We start from the raw sequence: 25,430 nt of genomic DNA on the forward strand, positions 1-25,430 counted from the left end.
GGATATTGTTTCTTAGTTTTCTAACATAGCTAATGAATAATTTATAATTATGTTTAGCTTAAGAGGCCAACCTATGTCCATGGGCTTCATTAATGACCCTGACAGTAGCTTCAATTTATTTGTAATGCCTTTTTTTGGGTTCCCTTACCTTCAATCTGGTTGGATCTCCTGGGTGATCCAATCCACCCCTAGACTAATATCATTTTTCTGTCAGATCCAGTATAGATCCTAAGGATTTTGGGTGGGGGAGTCACACTTTCAGTTATCAAGCAGGAGAGGGTTTATATGACCTACCAGAATTCCTCCTCCCTTTGGTGTCAGTGGTTGCAACTGTAGGGACAGATGTGCAATGAGGGAAATTGCAGTGTATCACCCTGCTTCCATAGCAGTTCAGCCATGTCTGCCTGCCCACCACCTCTTAGTACAGCTCCCTCCACTACATGACATCCTCCATCTGTGCCAGGGATCATCATGGGAGAAAACGCACATCACTACCCACCTTCCCAGAATGGTAACACCCATCCCTCCTTGGCCTTCTGTCAGTTGGCTGCACCGCTAATAAAACCCAGGTTGCCTGGTTCATAGTCAGGGCTTTATCCCTCTACTCCACTGGAGCAGCTTTTTGGTAATACTTTTGATATTATCCTTGAAAAAAGCGGGTTTGAATCTACTAAATACATTGTTAAATACATTTTTAAATAAAAATATTTGTTGGAGAAGTTGCCACACTGTGAGCTTTAGAACAAATTAATGTCACAGTTAGCAACATTATCTACAGTTTCCATCTTTACCATTTAAATGGCACACAATTCAATCAGTTGAGCATCAAGGGCACCTGGTACAGGCACTGCAGTTCATAGACATACTTGGCTTCAGCACTATGATTCCACTGAGAGTTTCAGAGTGCCTTTCGCCAGTGCTGCCTTTGAAATTACGGCCTTCTTCAGTCTCATGGTGAAAGCTAAACTGGAAATTAGTGTGAGTAAGAGCATGGCTTTCTTGTCTTCATGTCTCAGTGAATATTCTGTAGAAATTGGAAGAGATTATGGAAACAGAAAACTTTTTATTGCTCTGACAGAGACCAGGGTGGATGCAGTTGCTTTCAGAATAGGTTTCACTAGGGAGAGAGTGACAGCAGAACCAGGAGTTCTGTAGCCCTCAGTATAGAGGTCAACCCCAGAACCTCTGAGGAATTAACTAACTATCCCACTCTGGAGGCAGTCTCCATTTACTTTCCTGTCTGGTTTGCACTCACACAGGACTAGTTGATCAGGACAATTATATGCAGAGATTCCACTATTCTTTTTCTTTTGAAATTTCAGCACCATTCACTTCCTCTTTTCGACATCCCTTTCTTTCAGGAGGATGTGACAAAAACAGATGTTCTTCATATTGATCACTGCTGTAGTAGCCTTAGATATATGGGTTATATCCTATATAGGCTGTAACAGCTGGCTAGCTTTCAAATCTTCAGGATCACGTGCCCAAATCATTAGCCAGTTCAAGCAGAACTGATTAAAAAGTCAGGTTTAAGAGTCAAGCTCTTCAGAACTTTCCTCCTGTCAATAAGCTTTCACCGCTGTGACCTTTTGCAGATTGACAGTCAGCTAACGCTATTTCATTGCTGAGCAGATATGTTCCCTTTGGGGAAAATCCTTTCACATTACTTTGTACCAGATGATATTACTTTGTATGACTTGTTTAAAGTAACTTTTTGTGTGAGTCCAGTACTTTAAAGCTAGGAAAAAAAATATTTTTCTTGTCTATCTCAAGAATTGCATATATTTTTAAATGGGAGCACACATTTTTATTTTTGTGGTAAAAAATTGTTAAAAGTTATTTAAAACTACGCTTTTATGTGGAAAAACTATGTATAATTTACTTTTATTTACTTTTTATGGCTGGGGGAAGTGTTCAAAGTACATTTTACTGTTTTTTTTTCTAAGAAACAAAGTAACTCTTTTGCTTCTTTCCCGTTTTACCAACTATTGCTGCAAAGCTTTCCCTGAAAGTAAGCACTAGTTTTGGCTTGACCATGGAACAAGCTTTCAGTTCCTTGGCCAGAACATTTTTAAGCCACGAAAAGAAAAAATATTGCTAAGCAACTTTTACTAGCACATCAGTAGTTTGCCTCAGCTGCAGGTCGATGATTCTGCTGTGGCCAAAGCTGGTTCTTCAGACCATTCATCTTTTTCTTCAGATCCCTGTGGTGTAGTCAATATAACCACCATGGACCAGGCTTAACCACATCCTCTGCAGCTGTTGGGCTCCCCTCAGTGAGTAAGGGAGAGCCAGTATTGTAGGTTATGGGAGAAGAGGCAGAGAATGTGCCCCTGCTAAGTTAGGATGTTGTGCCCATCCCCGAGGAAGCTGTTGCCAACAGTACTGGGTCTGTTTTCCCACAGTTTTCTGTCAAAAAGAGACAGAAAACTAAACATGAATCTTCTCCTATGTCAGTTACTGTGGACAAGAATAATTTATTAGAATTGGCACAGGTCTTTGTGCATGCTCTTGACCCTTCTTGTAAGATTGATTCTGGTAAAATAAAAATGGATTTCTATTTCACCAAAGAGGATCAAGAAATGGAATCTGTAGGGGTTGTGAAGGAACAGAAAACAGAAGTTTTTTCCTCCCCTCAGGTTTTTGATTCACATTCTGAGGAGGACGAGGTATCGGATTCTCCCTGGGAGGAATTCTGTTTCTCTCAGTCTCTAGGATGAACCAATGCTTTCAGTGGGATAATACTGAGGTGTCTCAGTTTCTAAGAAAATATTATGATTTATTATAACTAGAATTTCCAGAACCTTCACCAATTCCCCAGTGCTGCCAGCACTGGAGGATGTTTTTGTCACAGCCTGTGGTTTCCTTGATAGTCAGCTTGCTGCCCCTAAGACAACAGATGGATTGGATAAAGTTCCACAGTCTGTCGAGTTTTTATATATTAATCTCAGACCTGACTTAGCAGCTATAACTTTAGTAAATCCATCTACTGCTAAATATTTTGTTAATTCTAATTCCTTCTTCTTCTTAGGGTTATGATAAGGAAGGAAAAGCTATATTTGAGAAACAAGTGTATGTTTCTGCAACTTTGATTTTTCGAATTCTAAACTCTAAGATTTATATGTTCAAGTTTATCCTGAATAATTGGGAAAATATGAGGAATGTTTTGGCATCAATTTCCTCTTGTGACAAAAAATCTGCATTCTGTAATTTAGTTTCTTCTATTTCTCGAGTTACTACTCATTGTTTGAAATGTGTTTATGACTGTAGATACTACTTTCAAGGCTGCTGCCACTCGAAATGTTTTAATTATTAGTTTCTGGCTGTGTTCTCAAAACCTCACAAAAGATGTCAAAAATGAAATTTTGAATTCCCCTTAGAAATTCAGTTATTGGGCCCTCTGCATGCTGAAGTTATCAAAAACTGTGATGAGAGAGGTATGCTGATTCAGGGAATCTCTTGTTTTTTAGCCCCTTTTCTTTAAATTCTCCAAAGAATTCTCTGCTCCCTTGTCAATTTTTGCAAAAAAATAAATAAATAAATAAACAGTCTCAGCAAAATGCTGGTAAGCAGACGTTTAAAACAGCAATGGTAGGCAGGTTCCAAAAAAAAGCAGTATACCTCAAATAGTCAAAGTCAAATAAGTCAGAATGACTACATGAGGTACCTTGTCTCCACTCCTACTGTGAAAGTCCCTTATCTCTTCCAGACTCACTCAGCCTTCATAAAGCATATCAGCTTGAGTTCCAGGCCAGAAAACTCTTAAGGTATCATAATATTACTGAATACCATCTAATTTATGATCATTTCAACTCCTCTCCCCCCAAAAAAATCTAATGCAGAGCTGTCTATGAAAAAATAGAACAGTAACTTAAGAATCAACACCCACCAATGAAGCCAAATACAGTTTGACACTAGACAAACTTAGGTGTCCAAATTTTCAGTGCTTTCATCCTAAAGTAAAAGAGACTTCATCAGAGAATACAAAAAAGGTTACAATGAATGAATGAATATCCTTCCAAAAGGAAATGAGAACAGTAGAATTCACACAACTATTAAAGCCATATGAACACAAACATATAGCTATATCATAGAACTAGATTGAAATATATATGTAATAAAGCTTATTATAAAAGATAAAATATGAGATAAGAATTATTTATATGTAGTGGCATGTAACCTCAGAAAAGAATTACTAGATAAGTGTTTGCTTAAACCTTGAGGTGCAGTAGCATTTAACCTGGGCTGCCAAACTAGATTAATGTATTTCAAGTAGTCAGCCCAACCACCACACCTAGAGTTTTTTGAAATGTACTCCATTGCAGAGAAAATGAACTCTTTTAAATTAAGAAAACTTATGGTGTTTTACCAATACATTCTTCATATCTCCTTTTTAATAGAATGGAAATGGTCACAAGTGCATTATTGTAACTTCTCTGTGTTTCATATATAAAAGGAGTCACAGAAGATGCATTTTGCATTATACACAACTCCTGAATTTTTCCAATTATATCTTGCTAGGTACACAGTAACCTTGTCATAATCACTCAAGTTGATATCAAGTCCTTTAAAAATATATCAACACTGGTGGCATATGCCAAATGTTACCATTTAAACCGTGTGTATCATGGGGATTTCAAATAATTCAGCCAAACATGTAATAATGTGATTCTGTCTATATGTAAAATGCAGAATAAAACCAAGCTTAGATTTTAAAGAACTGTATGCTAAATGCCAGTTTGTTCATTTTACTGGGCTAGCCATGCAGATAGTATTTGGAATTGATGCGGCTAGATTTTGTCCCCTGACTTGATAGACTAAAATACAGTGACCCCCCCCCCCCAACTGTGTATCCTCTGTGCACCTAAAAAGTATAGAAAGAAAGAAATAAAGATATATACCTCAGCCTATGGATTGTGACTCTGCAGTAGTCTTGGGCTGTCAGACCACTCGCCTTCATTTGCCTCCGGGTCCACTGGTGTGTTGTTAGTACTACAGCTGTGCATAGCATGAGGGTCAGATATGTCCTCCAGGACTGTACCATTGCATGGTTCAGATGAAGGAGAATCAAAATCATTAGGTGCAGAATCTGTTGCCAGTGCTGATATGTCTCCCCCTGTGGATTCTGCCATTAGAGTAGTGCATGCAAACAAAAAGTGACAGAAAACCCACCACGTTGCAGAGCAACATTCTCTGACTGTATTTCTATCTGAGTTGGTGGCTATGGCCAGATCCATTATTCAGGCAGTTGATTACAGGATGCAAAGCCAGGTTATGAGTAACAATGGTGCTCTCCCACCCATGTTCAGCCACCCTAGAATTCTGATTTTGAAGGGTATTGAGAATCTGATGCTTTAGAAATATCAGAGTCTAATCAGTCAGTTTCTTTAAGGATAAACAGATTCAGAAACCCAAACAGATGTTTTCTTTTTGACAAATGATAGCTAAATTTAGGGATGTATTCATTTGGGAGCAATCATCGGCTGCTTTCAAGATCAGAAGGGTATATGTTCTTTTGGAGGATGAGGCCCCAGAAGTAGCAATCTTCCTGCTATTGATCCCAGTGTTGGAAGATGTTGTATGAAAGTTTGCAATTCTCCTCTACTTAATGAGTCTCTGTCTAAAAACTGTTTACGGAATTCAAGGTATGCTTGGTCAACCCAGTCCCTTCAGATAAGCTAGGCAAGTTGATAGAATCCCAGGGAAAGAAGTTGGTACAGTCTAGCATGGTAACATTTAAAATTGGAAGAACACGTTTCTCTCCTTAGTATGAAAAACTGGCGTTTATTACCCAAGACACGAAAAACAAAACAATGCATCCAAACAGTGGTTAAGCACTTTCACCCATTTATCAGGCTTCTTCAGAACACTGTGTAATAAATTAAGACGCCTTAAATAGTTTTTTTTGGCTCTGAACAAGTTTCAAAATGTTAAAGGGACAATGCCCTATTATTGTATTCACCATAAACATACATTAGCATCACTTCCCTACATAAAATCCAATCTGCTGTAAATTAAAAATAATAATATTAATATTTATGTTAAAAACGGCCATTCTGTGAGGAACACGAATCATTAACCTCATGATAGTTTGTAATAATGAGATTGTGACCCCCCAATACTACTTATAGTATTTAAGTGTATTTAGTCAACAGATTCAAGTGTAGATGTCTCACAAAATTACATCTTGATATAATATACTAAAATGATCTTAAATAATTGTATGAAAATGCTAATAATAACATTGTTGTGGTGTCCGCAAAAGTATCCATTCATCTATAACATACAATCGAGCCCTTACCGCTCGTTCTACTAAAACTCAATAATCATATTGTATAAATTGACTGACTGATTTTTACCCTTAAGAACCTTACTAAACAATGATTTAAAATTATAGAGAGATAAAGGGTATGTACAAATCGTGAAGTAAATGCTCCTCCTAATGCAAACAACGTAGTAATAATGACAAAACCAAGCACGGAGGAGAGAACACAGCAGGAACTATATAAAAATATTTCAGTTGCACGTGTATAATCCAACGAACACCAAACCACTGTCCACAGAGATAAAGATACGATATTTTATTAAATAGAGTAAGCGCTTTCACCTACATGGCTTCTTCAGACTCACACAATAAAACCACTTTGTCTGATTTAAATAACTTCATAGGCGGGAAATCTGTTTGATTAACTCCACCCAAATCAATTAATACCAAAACCCAATTCAATTAATAGCAAAACACCATAAAGCAACATTAAAATATACTGAATACGGTATAATGTATAGAAAATGAATACAATATATAAAAGCTATTTATAAATACAGTGTATAAAAACTATCTGAGAACTGTTTAAAACCGAGAACAAAGCATTGCAGTGCTGCACATTTTAGAAAGCATGTATAAAACAAAAGTGCAATACATGAACATTTCACCAGGAATACTGACACAAAATACAGAGGGACATTGGAATTAATAGTTACATATAATACAACTGTAACTTCAAGAATATAATCTAATGTTCCTGAACTTAATCAAATAAATAAATAAAAAAATAATAAAGTAAAAAGTACCTGTTAATGAGCTTTTAGCCTTCTCATTCTTAAGAATGGTTTAACAGATAACTTAGCATTTAGTCCTGGGGGTACATCTGATCTAAGTTTCATTATCCACATGTTTTCTCTGCTTTCAGTATGTGTCTTAATATCTCCTCCTCTAATGTTCACATTCAATTGTTCTATAATCCTAAAAGTGAAAGTATGTGTTGAGTCAAATTCAAGAACATGCCTAGCCAATGCATTACTTTTGTGCATCATTCTAATACTATATAGATGTTCACGTATACGATCTTTCAAATGCCTATTGGTCTTCCCTATATAGAAGGAAGTACATTTTGAACAAGTGGCAAGATAGACAATATTACTAGACATGCAATCACCATTGACTTTAAAAAAATATTTCCGATTACTAACAGGATGTACAAATAAAACATCAGTATTAATAAATGAACAAAAACTACAATTGCCACAACTGTAGGTGCCCCTAGGGATTGTAGAATTGCCTTCATCTATTGGATGCCTGTCACATAATAGTTTTTTAAGGCTTTTCTTATTCTTATATCTAAAATGTGGAGCGTCACCTAACCTATCTTTAACCTGTGTATCAACCATTAAAACATTCCAATGGGCCTTAATCACATCTTTAATTCTCCATACATCATTAGTATAAAAGATTGAAAAGGCTTCCTTGTAAGGGGTAGGGTGGCTAGAACTAGACATAATAACTGATTGATTAATGCCTGTCCTTGTGTCAGAAAAGTAGGGAGCTGCTGTACCTGTTCTCAAGTCATGATCACTCTTAAAACCTTTGAGGATGTCATCATGCTCATAGCATCTCTGTAAAAGTCTTTGATGAAGATTGTCTAAATCTTGTTCAAAGCCTAAAGTGCTCGGATTGTGTCTAGAGGCCCTCATGGCCTGTCCCTTAATAACATTATCATAGATGTACTGTGGATGCATACTATGACGATGCAGAAGTGTATTGATATGACATGGTTTCCTAAAAACACCTGTATTTATCAATCCACTAGGTAATTTCTCAACAAGGACATCCAAAAATGGAATCCTAGTTGTCGATATTTCAAAACTGAATTTAAGATAACTCGTACTAGAGTTCAGTTGTTCTATAAACTCATACAGCACGTTTGTGGAGCCTCTCCAAAGAAAGAAGAGGTCATCCACAAAACGTCTGTAGAATATGACATGTTCAACAAAAGCAGGCAACTGGTACATAAAAACATGCTCCCACTCTGCCATAAATAGGTTGGCGTAGCTATTGGCACAAGAAGTGCCCATAGCCACGCCATCCTTCTGCAAAAAACACTTCCCCTCAAAACAAAAAATATTATCATGTAAGACCAATTCCAAAAGAGAAATCAACAGCATAATTTTGGACTCTGGCATATCAGATACTCTTTTCAAATGTTGACCTAGCATTTCAATGCCTACCGAGTTGGGAATCACAGTAAATAAAGATTTCACATCCATGGTTAAGAAAATCAACTCTGTAGTATCTGTTGTGACTTTAAGGCAGTCATAAAGATCAATCAAGAACTGTCTTGTATCTTTCAGAATAAACATGTTGCTATCTACAATAGGTCTTAAGTTGCTTTCTATGAATATAGAAGATGGTTCGGTGATCCACCCCCTACCTGCAACAATTGGTCGCAGGGGGGGATTAGATAAATCTTTATGTATTTTTGGAAGTCCACTTATCAAAGGAATAAGAGGTGTGGGAACATCCAAAAATAGAAAAAGTTTGTTGTCAATCATAGTACTATTCAGCAACCCCAATAAAAAAGAATGTACCCTGTGAGAAAAAATCTTAACCATGTCAGTGGCTAGTGGTTGATAAAACCGTACATCACCAAGCATATGTAACATCTTATTCACATAATCATCAGTCCCCATTATTACGATACCCCCTCCCTTGTCAGCTGGTCTAATGGTTATCGTCGTATCTTTGGACAGATTTTTAAGGGCATTATGCTCTCTGAATGTCAAGTTAAATTTAGTGTATGTGCGTTTGTGATTACTATCTCTCATCTTATATAAATCATCTTCGACAAGTTTGCTAAAAGCTGATAATAATGGATGTAATGGTGGGGTGAAGACACTGGGGCGCTGAAAGTGTGTATGGGGAATATAATCTCCCTTATCTTTGAAGTATAGCTTTAAAGACAAATTGCGTACATATAATTTAAAATCTCTGATTGTTTCTTCAAAAACACTGCATGTGGTAGGTATAAAAGATAAACCTTTGGATAGCACAGATAGCTCATCGTGTGTCAGAATGCGTGGGGATAGGTTAAACACTAGGTTTTCCCCCTCCCTTTGCCTTCCCACATCTTCTTTATGTTCTTGTTCAAGGGCTGTTCGAATGACAGTTTTCACTTCTGTCGTCCCCTGCTCAACGATCTCCCTCTGCCCCCCCTGTGGTCTTCTCTGATTGGAAAAGGGTGGGACCGATTGAACACTGGGGCTTCATTCATGCTAGAAGTACCAAAATCTATATGTGTATTAGTATTTGTATTAGATGGTTGTTTCAAAGATGTGTTGGTCTTGCTTCTAACAACAGGTTCTATCGCAGGTAATGTGTCTGCAGTATTATCGGAACCATGAGACACTATAATAACATCAGAAGTACAAGCTGTGTCACAGTTATTGGAAGAAATATTATTATTATTATTGTTGATATTAGAAGTATTACTAATAAAAAAGTCAGTCACTTGATCTTTAGCAGATTCAGTCTCTCGTGTTACAGTCAAATGCTGGGTGTTGTTCACCTCAGAACGAACAGTATCTAAATGTGGAATGTAAGAAGCTGGCTTATTGTCCACTGTCATGTTGGCAACTGAAGATGTCATTTCATTAGCCACATTCAAATTGTGATGAACAGGGACAGTACTCGTAATACGTGGCCAAGTGAAAATATGGCCCAACCTAAAATCAGAGATATCCCGTTGTAGCTTATGTTTCTTCTGCGAGAGAAGCTTTCTCTCGTATTGGTTGATATTGTCCAGCATGTTATTAAAGTTATCATCTAATACCTGTAGTGGATAGCGTTCGTAAAGTAGCTTCTGTTGCTCTACAACTTGTGACCTCAAAGTTTCTTCTAAAGGTAGAAAAAAATTGTTCAGTAATTCCATGTATTTTAAACTAACCTCGAGGTTGAGCTGCTGCCATTGATACAGCAGCTCAGGATATGTAGTGCCGGTCGTCGGCATCTTCAAAACGCGTAGCCCCCTCGGGATAATACGTCTCTGCATGCAGACATCAAAATGTAAACGCTGAGATTGTAGGCGTTTTAATTTTAAAAAGTCCATCTCGATCTTATCCAAAGCTGTACGCAACTCTTCTCTGTTGTAGTCAGCCTCGGGAGAATCCGTGGCATCACCATTATCCTCATAGAGTGCTAATGGATTAGCACGTTCACGCAAGCAGGCATCAAAACGTTCTGCTATAGGTCTAACTATAGCACAATTACCCATTGGATGTTTAATTGTATACGGCAGCTCCACTTGATCAAAAGTTCCTTCCGCCATGTCTCCACAAGTAAAATATAGAGAGAGATAAAGGGTATGTACAAATCGTGAAGCAAACGCTCCTCCTAATGCAAACAACGTAGTAATAATGACAAAACCAAGCACGGAGGAGAGAACACAGCAGGAACTATATAAAAATATTTCAGTTGCACGTGTATAATCCAACGAACACCAAACCACTGTCCACAGAGATAAAGATACGATATTTTATTAAATAGAGTAAGCGCTTTCACCTACATGGCTTCTTCAGACTCACACAATAAAACCACTTTGTCTGATTTAAATAACTTCATAGGCGGGAAATCTGTTTGATTAACTCCACCCAAATCAATTAATACCAAAACCCAATTCAATTAATAGCAAAACACCATAAAGCAACATTAAAATATACTGAATACAGTATAATGTATAGAAAATGAATACAATATATAAAAGCTATTTATAAATACAGTGTATAAAAACTATTTGAGAACTGTTTGAAAAGTGGAAGTATGTATTTTTGTCATCTTAGGTAGTAACAGCGTAAGCGATATTTTAGGAAGTGTTGTCAATTTGTGACAGAACTTAGAAATGAAATCTACTAACAATAGCAATGTCGTAATATTGCAGGTATTAGCATCTGCCTAGTTTAGGTTTTAATAACTAATGAAGTATTTTATAAGTTAATAAAAGGACATTTTGCAGTAGATAGGAATTTCGAAATAGTATGTCAGTTATATACAGTTATTTATCAGCGAGTATTAGTGACAAAGTATGTACATATAATTAAAGTAAGCAATTTAAGTAATTTTAAATCATTGTTTAGTAAGGTTCTTAAGGGTAAAAATCAGTCAGTCAATTTATACAATATGATTATTGAGTTTTAGTAGAACGAGCGGTAAGGGCTCGACTGTATGTCATAGATGAATGGATACTTTTGTGGACACCACAGCAATGTTATTATTAGCATTTTCATACAAATATTTAAGATAATTTTAGTATATTATATCAAGATGTAATTTTGTGAGACATCTACACTTGAATTTGTTGACTAAATACACTTATATACCATAAGTAGTATTGGAGGGTCACAATCTCATTATTACAAACTATCATGAGGTTAATGATTCATGTTCCTCACAGAATGACCGTTTTTAACATAAATATTAATATTATTATTTTTAATTTACAGCAGATTGGATTTTATGTAGGGAAGTGATGCTAATGTATGTTTACGGTGAATACAATAATAGGGCATTGTCCCTTTAACATTTTGAAACTTGTTTGGCGCCAAAAAACTATTTAAGGCGTCTTAATTTATTACACAGTGTTCCGAAGAAGCCCGATAAATGGGTAAAAGCGCTTAACCACTGTTTGGATGTATCATTTTGTTTTTCGTGTTTTGGGTAATAAACGCCAGTTTTTCATACTAAGGAGAGAAGCGTGTTCTTCCAGTTGTTACATTTAAGGTGAGCAAGCACTCATTGGGGAATCCATGCAAATTTGTTACCAGCAGTTCTTTTGGAATTATTCAATGGTAACATTTAAAATGTTTAACAGTGTTTTATGTGGAAGTATGCATTGAGGGCTTTGTATAGTTTAGACAATTTTGCTACATTTTTACTTGCTGAGAAAAATTCTATGTCAGAAATATTGTTTCCAGTGTTTCTCAAGTGTCTAACAAACTTTAAAGAGTGCCTTGGAGGAAGCCAATACTGTTTCTAGAAATGCAGTAATGTCACTGGAGATAAGGAGGTAAGCTTGGTTGCACAGCCAAAACTTTTCTGATCAGTTAAAATGAGATTATGAATAATCCACTTGATTCTGATTGTGTGTTTGGTACAGCAGCTAATCAGACCCTTTAACACTGGGATGACAGAGGTGAACTGAGGAAAGGTGTGTCAGAAATGTTCCATATTCCAAGGTTTCCTTCCAATAAGCAGGATACTTTTCAGTGGCCCGATAAATAGAAGTCCCAGATGAACAAAAAAAAAACAAAAAAAAAACAAGGCACTAAAAGAAAATGGCAGGATGTGAACAAACCTATGAATAAGGTGTTCATTTCTCTAAAAAAACAACCCCCTTCCTACCTATGACTATGCTGAGGCATGGCACCTGTCTTTCTCAAGTCCTTCTCAAAGTGCCTCATCTAGAAAGTTTATCAGTAAGGCAGTCTTGCCATCAATAGTTTTTGACAAATGGGTTCTCACCATTTTTGGCAGAGGTTAGAGGTGGCAGTGGAAGGAACATCTGTCTCCATTAAGGGGGGAAGGGGGTCCTCCTCAACTGCTGGACCAGACTTTGTTATTCCCTCTTATACTCTGGCAAGTGCTAGACACAGGGATCATAGAACTGGTCCTTTCTTCAGTGAGAATGAAAGGTTTCTACTCTAGAATTTTCCTGGTTCCCAAGAAAAGTTGTCAAGATCAGTGCTGGTCCTATTCTTTCTGAATACTTTTGTCAAGGTCCCCACATTGAAGATTCTCACCCTGTGCACAGTGCTTCCTTTTTTGCTGGACCACTCCTTCATGGTAACCTTAGACTTGAATGATGCATGCCATCATATTGCCATTGCTTATTGCTTCAGGAGATATTTGAGATTTGTTGTGTCTGGTTCACATCATCAGTTCTCTACATTGTCCTTTGGGCTATCCACTGCATCTTGAGTGGTTACCAAATGCCTTGCATCAGTAGTGGCCCATTGTCGGATTCTTAGCATTCACATTGTGTGTTACTTGGATGACTTGCTGATCTGCGCAGAGTCTATATCCAGTTGTTTGTGTTCACTAGAAAAAGTCTCACTGTTACTCTCCCAGCTAGGGTTTAAGTTGAACTTTTAGAAGTCATGCCTGACACCCTCACAAAGACTTCTCTTCCTGGGGTTCTTAATTAACACTAACAAAAGAATGACCTTTCTTCCCAAAGATAAGGTCCTGTCTTACCAGGCAGTATTTCAGGAATTGTCCAGAAGGAATGTCACCTTAGCAGGAGAATTCTGAAAAATTCTAGGAATGATGCCATCCACGATTCTCATGATACCACTGTCACATCTCCACATGAGGAAAATTCAGTGGCATGTCTGAAATGGGTGGACCCAGCACCTACATTCACTGGAATCCCAACTGCCGGTGCTGCCCTTTATCAGATGAGATTTACAGTGGTCGAATGCACAATTGTGTATCAGTCCAGGACTTCCTTTCTTTACATCTCTTTTTGTACAGTCTGGTCAGACATATGTGTCAAACTTTGCTTGAGGAGCTCATTCAGTGGGAGTGCAAGTGCAGGCCATTTGGGAGCCCAAGGAAGCACAGAAGCACATCAAAATCAAGGAAATATTGGCAGTGATCCATGCCTTGAAAGTTGTTCACCACCTCTGGACCCTGGGTCTTCTTCTTGTGGTTAAGGACAACATCACAGTGATGTGGTACCTAAATAGACAATGGGTTACAAGATCATAGCCTCTGTGCCAGTTGGCAGTGATGGCCTTAGAGCTGGCTTTACAACATTCTCTGACTTTTCAGAGATCACACATTCCATCAGAGCAAAACATTTTGGCAGACAGACTAAACAGATCCATGGGCAAACCTGCATAGTGGCAGTTCATTGCACTGATATTCTAGAATCTATTCCAGCTGTGGGGAAAGCCTAAGATAGATCTGTTAACGTCCTTTAAAAACAGATAGCTGGAGAAATACTGTTCCAGAGATCCTTGCAGCCATGGTTGGAGAACAGTTACATTCTCGTTCCCTTGGATGTGAATGTTCCTGTATGTGTTTCTACCCTTTTCACTGATTTACAAGGTACTTCTGAAGGTTCAGAAAGAAATGCCAGAGATCATTGTGGTGACACCTATTGGGCTAGGTAATCTTGGTTCTTCCTTCTATTAGTATTGGCCCAAGGGCCATTACTTCCTCACACTCTGGATTTACTCACGAAGTTTCAAGGGCGACTGGTGTACCTCAGTTTGAAGCAACTACAACTGACAGCCCTGATGATTCAGTCTTGACTCTGCTTAGGTTCTTTTTTCAAAAGGATGTGCAGCAGTTGTTAAAGGAGGCCAGAAAACTTGCTACTAGAACATCTTATGTTTGCAAATAGATGAGGTTTTCTAAGTGAGGTCTAAGTGGAACCAGATGGTCCTTGAGGTTAACATCCCTCTGGTCTTGAAATATTTGTGTAAGCTCGCATGTGTCCACGTGTATTTAGTGGCCATATCTGCTTGTCTACCACCACTGAATCCCCCTCTTTCTTGTACTGTTTTGGTAAAACATTCCATGAAAGGAGTAATGCATATGAAACACCCTCACAAGCAAATTCCTCCATTGTAGGATCTCATTTATGTTCTGGAAAAATTAACCCTGCCACCTTTTCAACCAGCTGCTCAGGCTGATCTGAATTTCTTAACATGGAGTACTGTTTTCCTTATTGATCTGACACCTGCAAGGTGAGTCTCAAAGCTTCTGTCCCTCAGGGTTGGACAACCTTACCTGATTTTCCACAGAGACAAGGTTATATTATGCAGTAACCCCTCTTTCATACTAAAAGTGGTCTCAGAATTCAGTCTCAGTCTGTTAACTTCCCTGTGTTTTTCCAGAACCTAAGAATAAGGGAGAGAGGATACTTCATACCTTGGATGTGCACTGGCAGGTCTGGTACTGCTTTGAGAGAACAGAACTGTTCAGGAGGGCTGAAAGGCTATTTATTTCCTACACTGAGGCAAAGAAGGGTCAACTTGTCCCTAAGCAACCCATTGTCGGTTGGTTGTCATCTGGCATGTTTTTTTTTTGGTTACATCCACCATGGCAAGGTGAATCCAGGAAAGTTAAAGGTGCATTCCATGAGGGCTTTTCCTCTTCAGAGGCATATTGGAAAGGATTGGACTCTAGAAGTATTTTAGCAGTAGCAACTTAGTCCTCTGTCCATACCTTTACAAAGCACTACAAGCAAGATGCCTTTTCAAAATCCAGACCAGGCTTCATTAGAACCATTCTCTAGGGGCTGCTGTACTCTTATCCTTCCTACTCCCAAGTTGGGTAAGCTTTGGTAATCTACCTGAATGCCAGAAAGGCAATGTGTTTGTTGAAAATAATACAGTTGCATAAGTCCTACTTCTCTGTAACAGTAGATGTTCGAAGAACATACTACCTTACTGGCAATAGCTACCCATCATCCCCCTTTTTTGGATGTACATATTTTGGTGTTTGAGTTGCCATTGAGTTATGCTCAGCATTCTTTATTGTTGTGTGTGTATGTTTTTCGATTTGGAACAGTAGGTGTTCTCAAAGCTTGTGTTTCATCTCCTCTTCTTGCTGGACCTTAGAAGACTGGAAGGATCCTCTCTGCTGGTCTGAAAGACAGTGCCTGTCCTGCCAGGGGATTGGTCCATCACAGCCTCTTTAAATATAGAAACAGTACAAGGAGTATGAGGGGAAAATAAGAACATAAACCATTTCTGTTTATAAAGGTGTGAACACAAGATGATGTTGTGAAGTTTCCGGTGCCCTAGTACAAAATGTTGACGACATTGCAGGCACAACAAAATTAGGGGCAACGCTGGATTCAGACTGATAATAATCCCTGAACACATGATGTAGAAAATGTCGGTAAGAACAAAGAAAGAGTGTATGTGTGGCAATGTATGATTGTGATTGGATAAAATGCACTATGGATGAAGCTGATGATGATAATGATAAAGAAAAGGGAAAAAACAGCAGAAATATTGACCACAAGTAGATTTCGATAGCATGGGATATGCCTCATGTATATGTTTGTTACATAGATGACCAAATGATGAAACAAGAAAGGGTATGACAAGCTCAGTAGCAGAATTAGTATATGAGCAGTAAGGAAGAGATTCATACAGATTGGAAACATTAATTTGCCAAAAGTAAAGTGAGTGATGCCCACACCTAGGGTAAGAAAAGAGACTGTGGCTTGTAGAAGCTATAGGGGAAGTTGTTCTTAAGGAGACTCAAGTCCACACCAAGAAGGAGGCAATCCTTGGCTTGTCCCTAAGCAGTGTAAAAAATACAGTGATTATTTTGGCCTATGCTCATCACTGAATTATGTGGTTTATTAATCCTGAAGTAATGTGTTCATATACTTTATAAATAGATATTTCAGTTCATATGAGTAAACAGTTCATTCTGTTAAGAAACATAGTAATACATAATATGGAAAAGTAACAGGAGATGAGAACAGGAGGGTGGGTCAACATCTAATGAATAAATGCCAGTATGAATGAAATTATATATCAGGAGAATAAAACGTAGTGTTAAGAAAGAACTGCCCTGGCTAATGAAGTGAGTAAATGAAGTGATCAGTGAGACAGGAAAAACAGAAGGGTGGAAAGTGAGGGAAAGCATGCGAAAATGGCTAATTACTCTGACACACAAAGGCAACATAATGCATTTTACAGACCACAGTATGCTTCCAGTAAATTGGGGAATTGGGGAATGTGGAGAGAGCAGGAAAATATTTTACTGGAAATGGGTTGGAGTTTGAAAATGCTACAGTTGAAGCAGAAATATGGATTAAGATATTCAGCTCTTTACTTCTGTAATAGTAGTAGTAAGGCATAGTAAGACCATGGAATAATGCTGTGATTATACACAGGCACATGTACAAATGGTTCAGAAATTAGAAAATCAGCAGAGAAGCAACTATACTGACTTCAGGAGACAACAGATAACATATATATGTCTTGTCTTTCATAATATGGTAGTGAATGAGTACCAGCACTGTACAGTATTTCCTTAGAAGGGAGCCATACCACAGGACTGTTCTTTGTCAGTGACAGATCTTAAATCATTCATTTTGTCCACTTTATCGCACAGGACTAGTAGCTACAGGCTCTAGTCAGCTCAACAGCTGAACATTTTCATGCTCTAACTCTATCCCAAGCACAGAATGCTCTGTGTCTCCGCTACAGATATTTTTTTCCCATGATGAGCACCACGCCAGAGAGAAAACAGTCCCAGGGTCTTTTGTTCTACTTTTAGCATTAAAGTTTAATGAGATGACCATTTTCTACGGATCCTTGCATAATTTCTCAAATTCTTCTGAATTCAGTTTAGGTCTTTCCATTTTTGAGATGGTTCTCAGCTTTTTTCAGTTTAATCCTTCTCTCCTTTTCATTGCCATAGCAATGCTGTTTGTAGCTTTGTGCTTGTTGACTGCTGTCCTTTCTAATTCTGCATGCTTGCCTTGGTTGTGTGTTTGTGGGGGGTTGTTGTTTGTGGATTTTCAGTGAGTTCTGGCAAATGATAATCAATCTGTCTTTTGAAGAATGTACTCACTGTGATCACAAGAGTCTGAGTGGGAGACAACCACTTTCAATTTCAGACACTGCTAATTTGTCCCTCAATGGCTCCAACAGTGCTTATGCTGCTTACCAGAGGCTTTGCAAGTGACATATTTTATTATCTAGATGACTGGCCCCTAGCAGTCTCCATTTAAGAAGCATTGATAGAAAGCAGAAAGTCTTTAATTTGATTGTCCTAATCCTTGCTGATCGATCACACCAAACTCTGCAAAGTGATAGATGGGACCATCACAAGCACTTATACTTTCAGTGTGATACCCAGATGCACTGTTTTGCAGTGACACTATTCCTTGAGACAGGATCTCAGTTCTATATCTGTATGTACAGACTCTAATATCATCTTCCAAAGTCACAGCTACATTGCGTTTCAAAGTTCGAGGTCTGATGGTAATGCAGTCTTCATGGATATGTTAAGTCCTGTCAGGACACTGGAACCATAGCACTAGAGCCTTTGGCTCCCTTTCATGGTAACAATTTCCTACAAGCTGGAACTCCCCTGCCTGTAAGCCCCTGCCTGCTGGGTATCCTGTTGATCTTGAAAATAGTAAAAATAAATGTTACGGAGGATCCACAAATGTTTTACAAACAATTTAGTATTATACCATAAAACACTGAGTGCTTTCATATCCCAAAAGATATTTCATCAGAATAATTACATACCAACACAAAGGCATTATATAGTATCTAAAAACAATTTTCATTAGCTATAGTTAATGAATCAATTGAACCTGTACTTTTCATATTTTTTCTCTTAATGAACCCAGGTATATAAGACAGTTAGTGCATAGAAAACTTCAATCTTGTTACAAATAAGGCACACGCATAATTTGTGTAGATGCATATGTACCAAGCAACATTATAATTGTAAGTGATGGTTGAATAATCTATAATTTATTAGTTTTTGTACTTAACACAGGAGCAATAGATGCATTGTCATTTAAACCAGGGGGGGAATTTTGCACCAAGTCTAAGTTGCCACTTCATTTCCCTCACGTTTAAAAAGTTTTTAAATGCATAGGGAGGATGAGTAGAGTAGAGCTACTCCACCACCCTTTTTATGGGTTCTGTCTGTTCTGATGATAGAGTAATTGGGTGGCACTATCTCTTCATTTTTGATATGAGGTTTTAGCCAGGTTTCAGAAATGGCTAGGATGTCTGGTTTGTTATGGAGTAGCCAGGCATGCAGATTTGTAATTTTGTTAGTTAAGCTTTGTGCATTGAGAGATGCAAATAGGATGGATTTAGATATTGAGGAAGAGGGGTTTGGGCCTGGGTTGGGGTGTATATCGCCAGATAAAAGTATGGAAGTTAGAAGTTGAGTTAAGTAGTAGTGGTATTTGGATTGTTTTGAATTGGAGGTGCAGGTTGAAAAAATAGTGGAGGATATGGAGGGGAGAGTGGGTGTTGAGGTATTATGAGGAGGGATTAGTTTGGAATGAAAACATAGGTTGCGATTGATGGGATATAGTTCAGGAGAGATGGAGTTGTAATAGTAAGTTAGTGATGTGTGGTGTGGGTAGGTTGTGTGTAGGAGTGGGGTGTGGGTGATGAGATTAGGTTCAGTCAGATAGTAGATATAGGAAAGGTTGAGAAGTAGTAGTAGTTGAATAGGGAGGGTTGAATATTTTATAAGCATATTGGGTTATGATAGTTAAAGTAAGTGTTGAGTAAGGAGGAAGCAGAACTGTGATGAAGGTGTGTTATGTGAGGGGGTGGGGATAAGAAGATGATGGAGAGGAAGTAGGAGTGGCTATGAAGGTATAAATGTAGATGTAATGGGGGTGTGTGGGAATTGGGGGTAGGGTAGGGGAGCGGAGTGTGCCCGCAGGGAGCACGGAGCAGGGAAGACCAAGAGGAGAGTGAAAAAAGTATCAGCTACTACTGCTGATGATATATAGAGGTTAGCAGGTATGGTAAATATAGAACAGAAAAGGACGAGTATTTTGTGGGGATGTAAGAGGTGTTGTGAGTCAGATAGTTAAAGTTGTACAGAGGGTGAAAAAAAGGTTGTAGCCAGAGAGAGAACAGAAAAAAGTTGTAGTCAGAGAGATAACAGAAAATAGAATACAGGCTTTTAAGTTGAGGAGTCAGGTTACTAGGAGGGAAGCCATTAAGAGCACATGGGGATACACTCAGCCCAGGGTCTGAATCTCTCTCTCTCTCTCTCTCTCTATATATATATATATATATATGCCTTCCTCCAGATCCCCAATAAGACTTTCAACTGGTACAGCTGTAGGGTTAGGTTCTCAGCTGAGTGTCCAAGCCAAGTCCTCCAGCACCCTCTCTGTGAACCCAGTGCTTCATGTTCCTGCTCCAAGTAGCTGACACACACTTCCTGAGAGATTTGATTTTTCACACACATGCACTTGGGAAAGGCTGACACCTGCTGTGCCCCTTCTTCCCAGAGTATAAGGTAGTTATCACTGCCACCAGCCACTTCACAATAAGCTACTCTAAGGCTCTTAATAAAGGGTGTCCAATTATACTGTGTAATATTCATACTAATACAAATGGTAGTAGTTCACCAAGATGGCTAGGCCTTCTGGAGTGACCCAAACAATGTCACCAAATAAATATAAACACTCTCAAAAGTTAAGTACTTTCTTCAAGGATCAGCCACAATAAAAGCTTTAAATATATATAATAATAAATAATAAAAGTACATGAAAATACAGAATATATATTCACAGTAAACCACAGAGTTTGTATCACAGGAAATATTGAAAAGAACATTGATGTGCATACTCAGACAAATAAAGAAAAAACAATGTCTAAACTAAGCTTCACTATATTCCTGACTGAATTTAATAGAATTTTACTGTTCTCTAGTTAAGTTACTTACTACCGCAAGCCAAGTTGCTGTGGGTGAAGGTCTTTCTAGCCAGGCTTCCCAAACAAAATACTCAATACTCTGAGATTTCTCTTTGTAATATCTAAAATATAATTTCCAAGAGGGCTGTCAGAATGACCTCATCTGGTCACCTGACACTAAGTTCTCACAGTGTTCCCCTTTGTGGCTGAGACAGTAATTAGCATAGAATGCCACAATACACATCCACAGGTTTATGGCAGTGCCTGGGGCGTCCCTTCTTTTCAGTGAGCTAATGGACAAAGGCTCTTTCCCAGACTCAGCGACTCTTTTCCTATTCAACACTGTCGGGTGCCTTTTAATAGCTTGACAGCTGATTTACATTTCCCTTATTTTTCTTAAAGTTAACCTCTGCTGTGCTAGTATTTTCTATTAAAACATATGCATTTAATTCATCTACAAAAATTAATGTACATTTCTCATAATTTAACAGGGTGCACTGTTGATACATTTAAACACAAGCCAAGCGGCAAGTGTATTTTCAGCACAAGCGTCTGTAGAAAATCAGTTTGATATACAAATGGCATACAGTTCTAATACATTTGTAACACAAACAACTTGTATAAATCAGTTTGATATTGAAAGGAAATATCATTCTTTACAAAACTCCATTTGGCTATGCTAGCACTTGCCCATATCATCACAGCTGGCTACATTGATTTGCATGCCATGCAGTAGACAGAAGGTCCAGAGAAGTCGGTTTGAGATTTGCATGCCATGCAGTACACAGAAGGTCCAGAGAAGTCAGTATGAGTATAGCCCTTATAAATGTTAGACCGCATCTGCTGTGTTTCTATGTTATTAAGCCTTCTGATGTGACAAAGGTCATAGTTTGAGGTACTTGTCTTCATAGAGAGCTGCTGTTTTCATGATAGTTATGCACTGCATAGCTAGAATTTAATTTTAAAAGGTCAAGGTTATGTTGATTGGATGGGAGATACACAGAAAATGTACAGTCTTTAGTAGATGACAGTATGTTGGACAGAGGAAAACAGGGGTCTCTAGGGTCACCACCACTTGAAATCTTCTTTCTGCTATGCAGTTTGTAAGGACAATGGCAATAGTAATTCAGATACTAGAATATCTTATGGACCAGATTACCAAACTGTCCAAGTTATCATATTGCTTCACAGCACATTTTTTAGGCAGCACTAATGGCCAATATGGCTTACAAAGGAGGGGAAATTAGGCATATAGAAGCTTTCATCAGTGAGTTACAGAATGGTGAAAGGATATGTTGGGCTGGAGTATGAGTAAAACATTCATAGGTGGGTTTTATATACACTGAAACACAGAGACAGCCCATATCTGCATCTATATTTTTATGTACAGCCTTCTTTCTAAATTTATGGTTTCCATTTCAGTTTAGGTATATAATAGTGCCAACTTAATCTGCATATTGTCCAATGAAGTGGCAAAGCATTCACAGTTCTAGCCTCCAAAAGAATGAAAGAAAGTTTAGCTTATTTATACACAAACTTATTTGAAGTCCATTTTGTTTTCAGAAAGACAAGTGTGCTACCATGGAGATGATTATATTTAGATGGTGGGGTGAAGCCCCCACATGCCTTGTTGGAGATTGCAGCCCATCTCCAAACACTTTAGTTTAAGGTCAGGCCAACACCGTGGAGCAAATTAATTATTTGGGATTCTTAGGTAGGATTGAATGGGCTGTAGGGCTCTCACTTGCCTAAATGATTCCCAGCTCACACTATCATGGAATAAATGGATCATTTGGTGAAGGTAGGGAAGCTATCATGCACAGTCCTGTGATAAATGGGCAAACAACTAAACTTATTTGAAGACCATCATCATGAAATTGACATTTCTCAGAAGTATGCTTTTTGACAGAAAAACATGACATATGCATTGCACGTGCAGACACACACACACACACACACACACACACACACACACACACACACACACACACACACACACACACACACACACACACACACACACACACACACACACACACGCACAGACACACACACACACACACACACACACACACACACACACACACACACACACACACACACACACACACACATATATGCACACAGAAAAAAAAGCAGAGAGCATGTCATCACTGGTTGAAATCTCACCTGGAATACTGTGCCCATTTCTATGGACTTCAGTTGAAAATTAAAATATACCCTCTGTTTAGCTGATGCTAGGTTAAGAGTATGTCCACAGATACACAATTTATATATGTTGAGTGATGCCATGCTCCTAGTGAGAACTGAAATTTGCAAGGGTAAATCATTAGCTGGTCACAGCTTACCAAAGAAAAGAGAAGCAGAAGAGTGTATAGAGCTGTTTACATATTTTTGATGTCTTGCTTGCCAAGGGCTGATTTTGACCAGTGCCTGTATTTTCTCCTATCAATTATTGAAGGTATGCAGTTACAAGCCATCTGCAGTAAAGTCATATTTCTTGCAAATCTGTATACCGGGAACTGATCTACAAAATGAAGTTATGTCTCTTTTTCTGTCTCTGATTAGAACTTTGGAAAAATCTTTACTTAGGATGACTGATGACTGATGAAAACATTGTTTATGAGATATCTTGACAACAGACAAAACAGTACACAGCTAAGCATGGCATTTTACATTTTCATCCACGTGTAAGGCAATCAAGATTTCAAAACAGCATAGATTAAGGAATTTTTAATAGTATATTCTGAGAATTCAACATGTAGGAAACTGTTTCATAAGTTCCAGGAAACATACTTTTGACATTATCTATCCAAGGAGTATTTTGGTCTGTTTTAATAATCTTTAAACCTCCTACATCATATCTTCTACCCTACACCACATTTACTAAGTGATAGCAAAATATTCAGATTTTTCAGTTTTCACGTATTAAAAATATAATAAATTTTAGCTCATTTTCCTTACTGACGTATTATCCAGTAATTCTATTTATGACTGATTTAGAAAGATCAGTTAACAGGTGTAGACTTTACAACATTAAGTGCAGTTCTGGTTTAAATTAATTTCTTGTAGCATACGTGTATTTATATAAATTCATGTTGTATGAGTAATAAAAGCGCCAGAGCTGTAACTAGGTCAGTTTTCATCCTGGATCCCCAATCCCAAGTTAAGTATCACTATAAGGAGGTGTTGTGATTTTGAGGACCAGAAAACAAAAAGCAGTACAAGCTCCTTCATTTACTAAACATATTCATTTAAACAGCTGCCGTATTGCCAATGACTACTTAAATAAATCTAGTACTGCACTCATACATGATTAGCAAGTCTTCAGCACTGACAATCATTTCCTCAACAATTTGCACTTGGGTCCTTCACACCATTTTAGTTACAGTACTGAGAAACATATTAAAATCTGCGAGATTTCTTTCTTTTTGGAAACCTATAATATAGGTTCATAGGTTCAATGTAGGTTACTAGGCTAATGGACCTAGAGCCTTACAAGCCTAGCTATATTTATCCCGAGTTGCCAAAATTGTTGGTAGCTAGGTGAGTGACGTTTGCAGAGGTAAAGGTCTATGGTAATTAATGCCGACTTCCTCTGTCCAGGAGGGACATGGGCACTGCCCCAGAAATGAATTTGTGGTCACTCTTCTATTGATCTAGGTTGAGTTTGAAGAGGGTCAGGGAGGGGCTCTGTTTTATGTGAACTGGAAGCTTGTTCCACAGAACTGGTAGTCTCTGGGAGATGAATCTATTTCTCCAGCATGACTCTGTTCATGTCAGAGGCTACGTTAAGATCCCTGGAAGTGAGTGACTCTCTGGAAGTTTGCTTACAAATGTGTAACATTTCCATTAGGGCTGGGACAGAGATTGCCCTGTAAGCCAGGCACAGGTCATCCGTTAGCAACCTGTAAGTGACAGAATACAGTGACAGGGTTTTCAGTCTTTCCACATAAAACTGTTTTGTATACCCTGTAATTTCTTGGTGAGAACCTATGTGGTCTCTCCAGGTGTTACATATCTCTGGTACATGCAAAAGGAAGCATTGCACTCAATTATTGGTCTGATGAAGGCAAAATGTAATAGAATTATAACATCATTAGATCTAGATGCAATGTCTTTACTTATAAGATGTGCCACATAGAAGGATTTCTTTACTACTGTGGATATGTGGTGCTCAAAGTTCAGATTGCTATCAACCTGAGTACCCAAATCACATGCTACTGGGTCTATGCTTAAGGGGGTACTGGATATAATGTAATTAGCAGGGGTCAGTTTTCTCAAAGGGAATAATAAGGCATTTTTTTATCATTTAGCTTTAATCCGTGGCATTGGCACCAATCATCCGTCTGTGTTAACCCTGTCTGCAATTTATTAACATCCTTAGGTGTGTCTGATTACATAAAGGGGCAGATGGAGTTGCTATTCTTTACTGGGGTAACCTTGCCTGATGTATATCCAACTTGCAAATTCTTTACTTACTTGGCCTGGAATTCATGCTTGTGAATGTCTAAGTGAGCGCAGCTAAACTGTTTTCTTTTGCCTATATTTATATTCTCTAAGAATGCATTTTTTGGGTTTTTTTATTTTCTTTTTATTGATTTTTTTTGTATCTTTTCCCTTCTATCATACCGACAGTTGTCCCAGTGCCCCACATTGCTGAGTCTACTGCCATTCCAATGAACCCTAAGTCCAATGCCTGAAATTTAGCA

The 25,430-nt window shown here is 38.1% G+C and overlaps 1 protein-coding gene across 1 annotated transcript in view; it reads left to right on the forward strand.

Moving 5' to 3' along the window:
* The window catches only part of WDR27 (WD repeat domain 27), a 2,477,832-nt gene that overhangs the window by 2,308,474 nt on the left and 143,928 nt on the right, over window positions 1–25,430 (forward strand). The gene's annotated exons all lie outside the window — the stretch shown is intronic.

This window comes from Protopterus annectens, chromosome 1.part0 (assembly GCF_019279795.1).
Source record: "Protopterus annectens isolate FY-2018-M chromosome 1.part0, PAN1.0, whole genome shotgun sequence".
Lineage (NCBI taxonomy): Eukaryota > Metazoa > Chordata > Ceratodontiformes > Protopteridae > Protopterus > Protopterus annectens.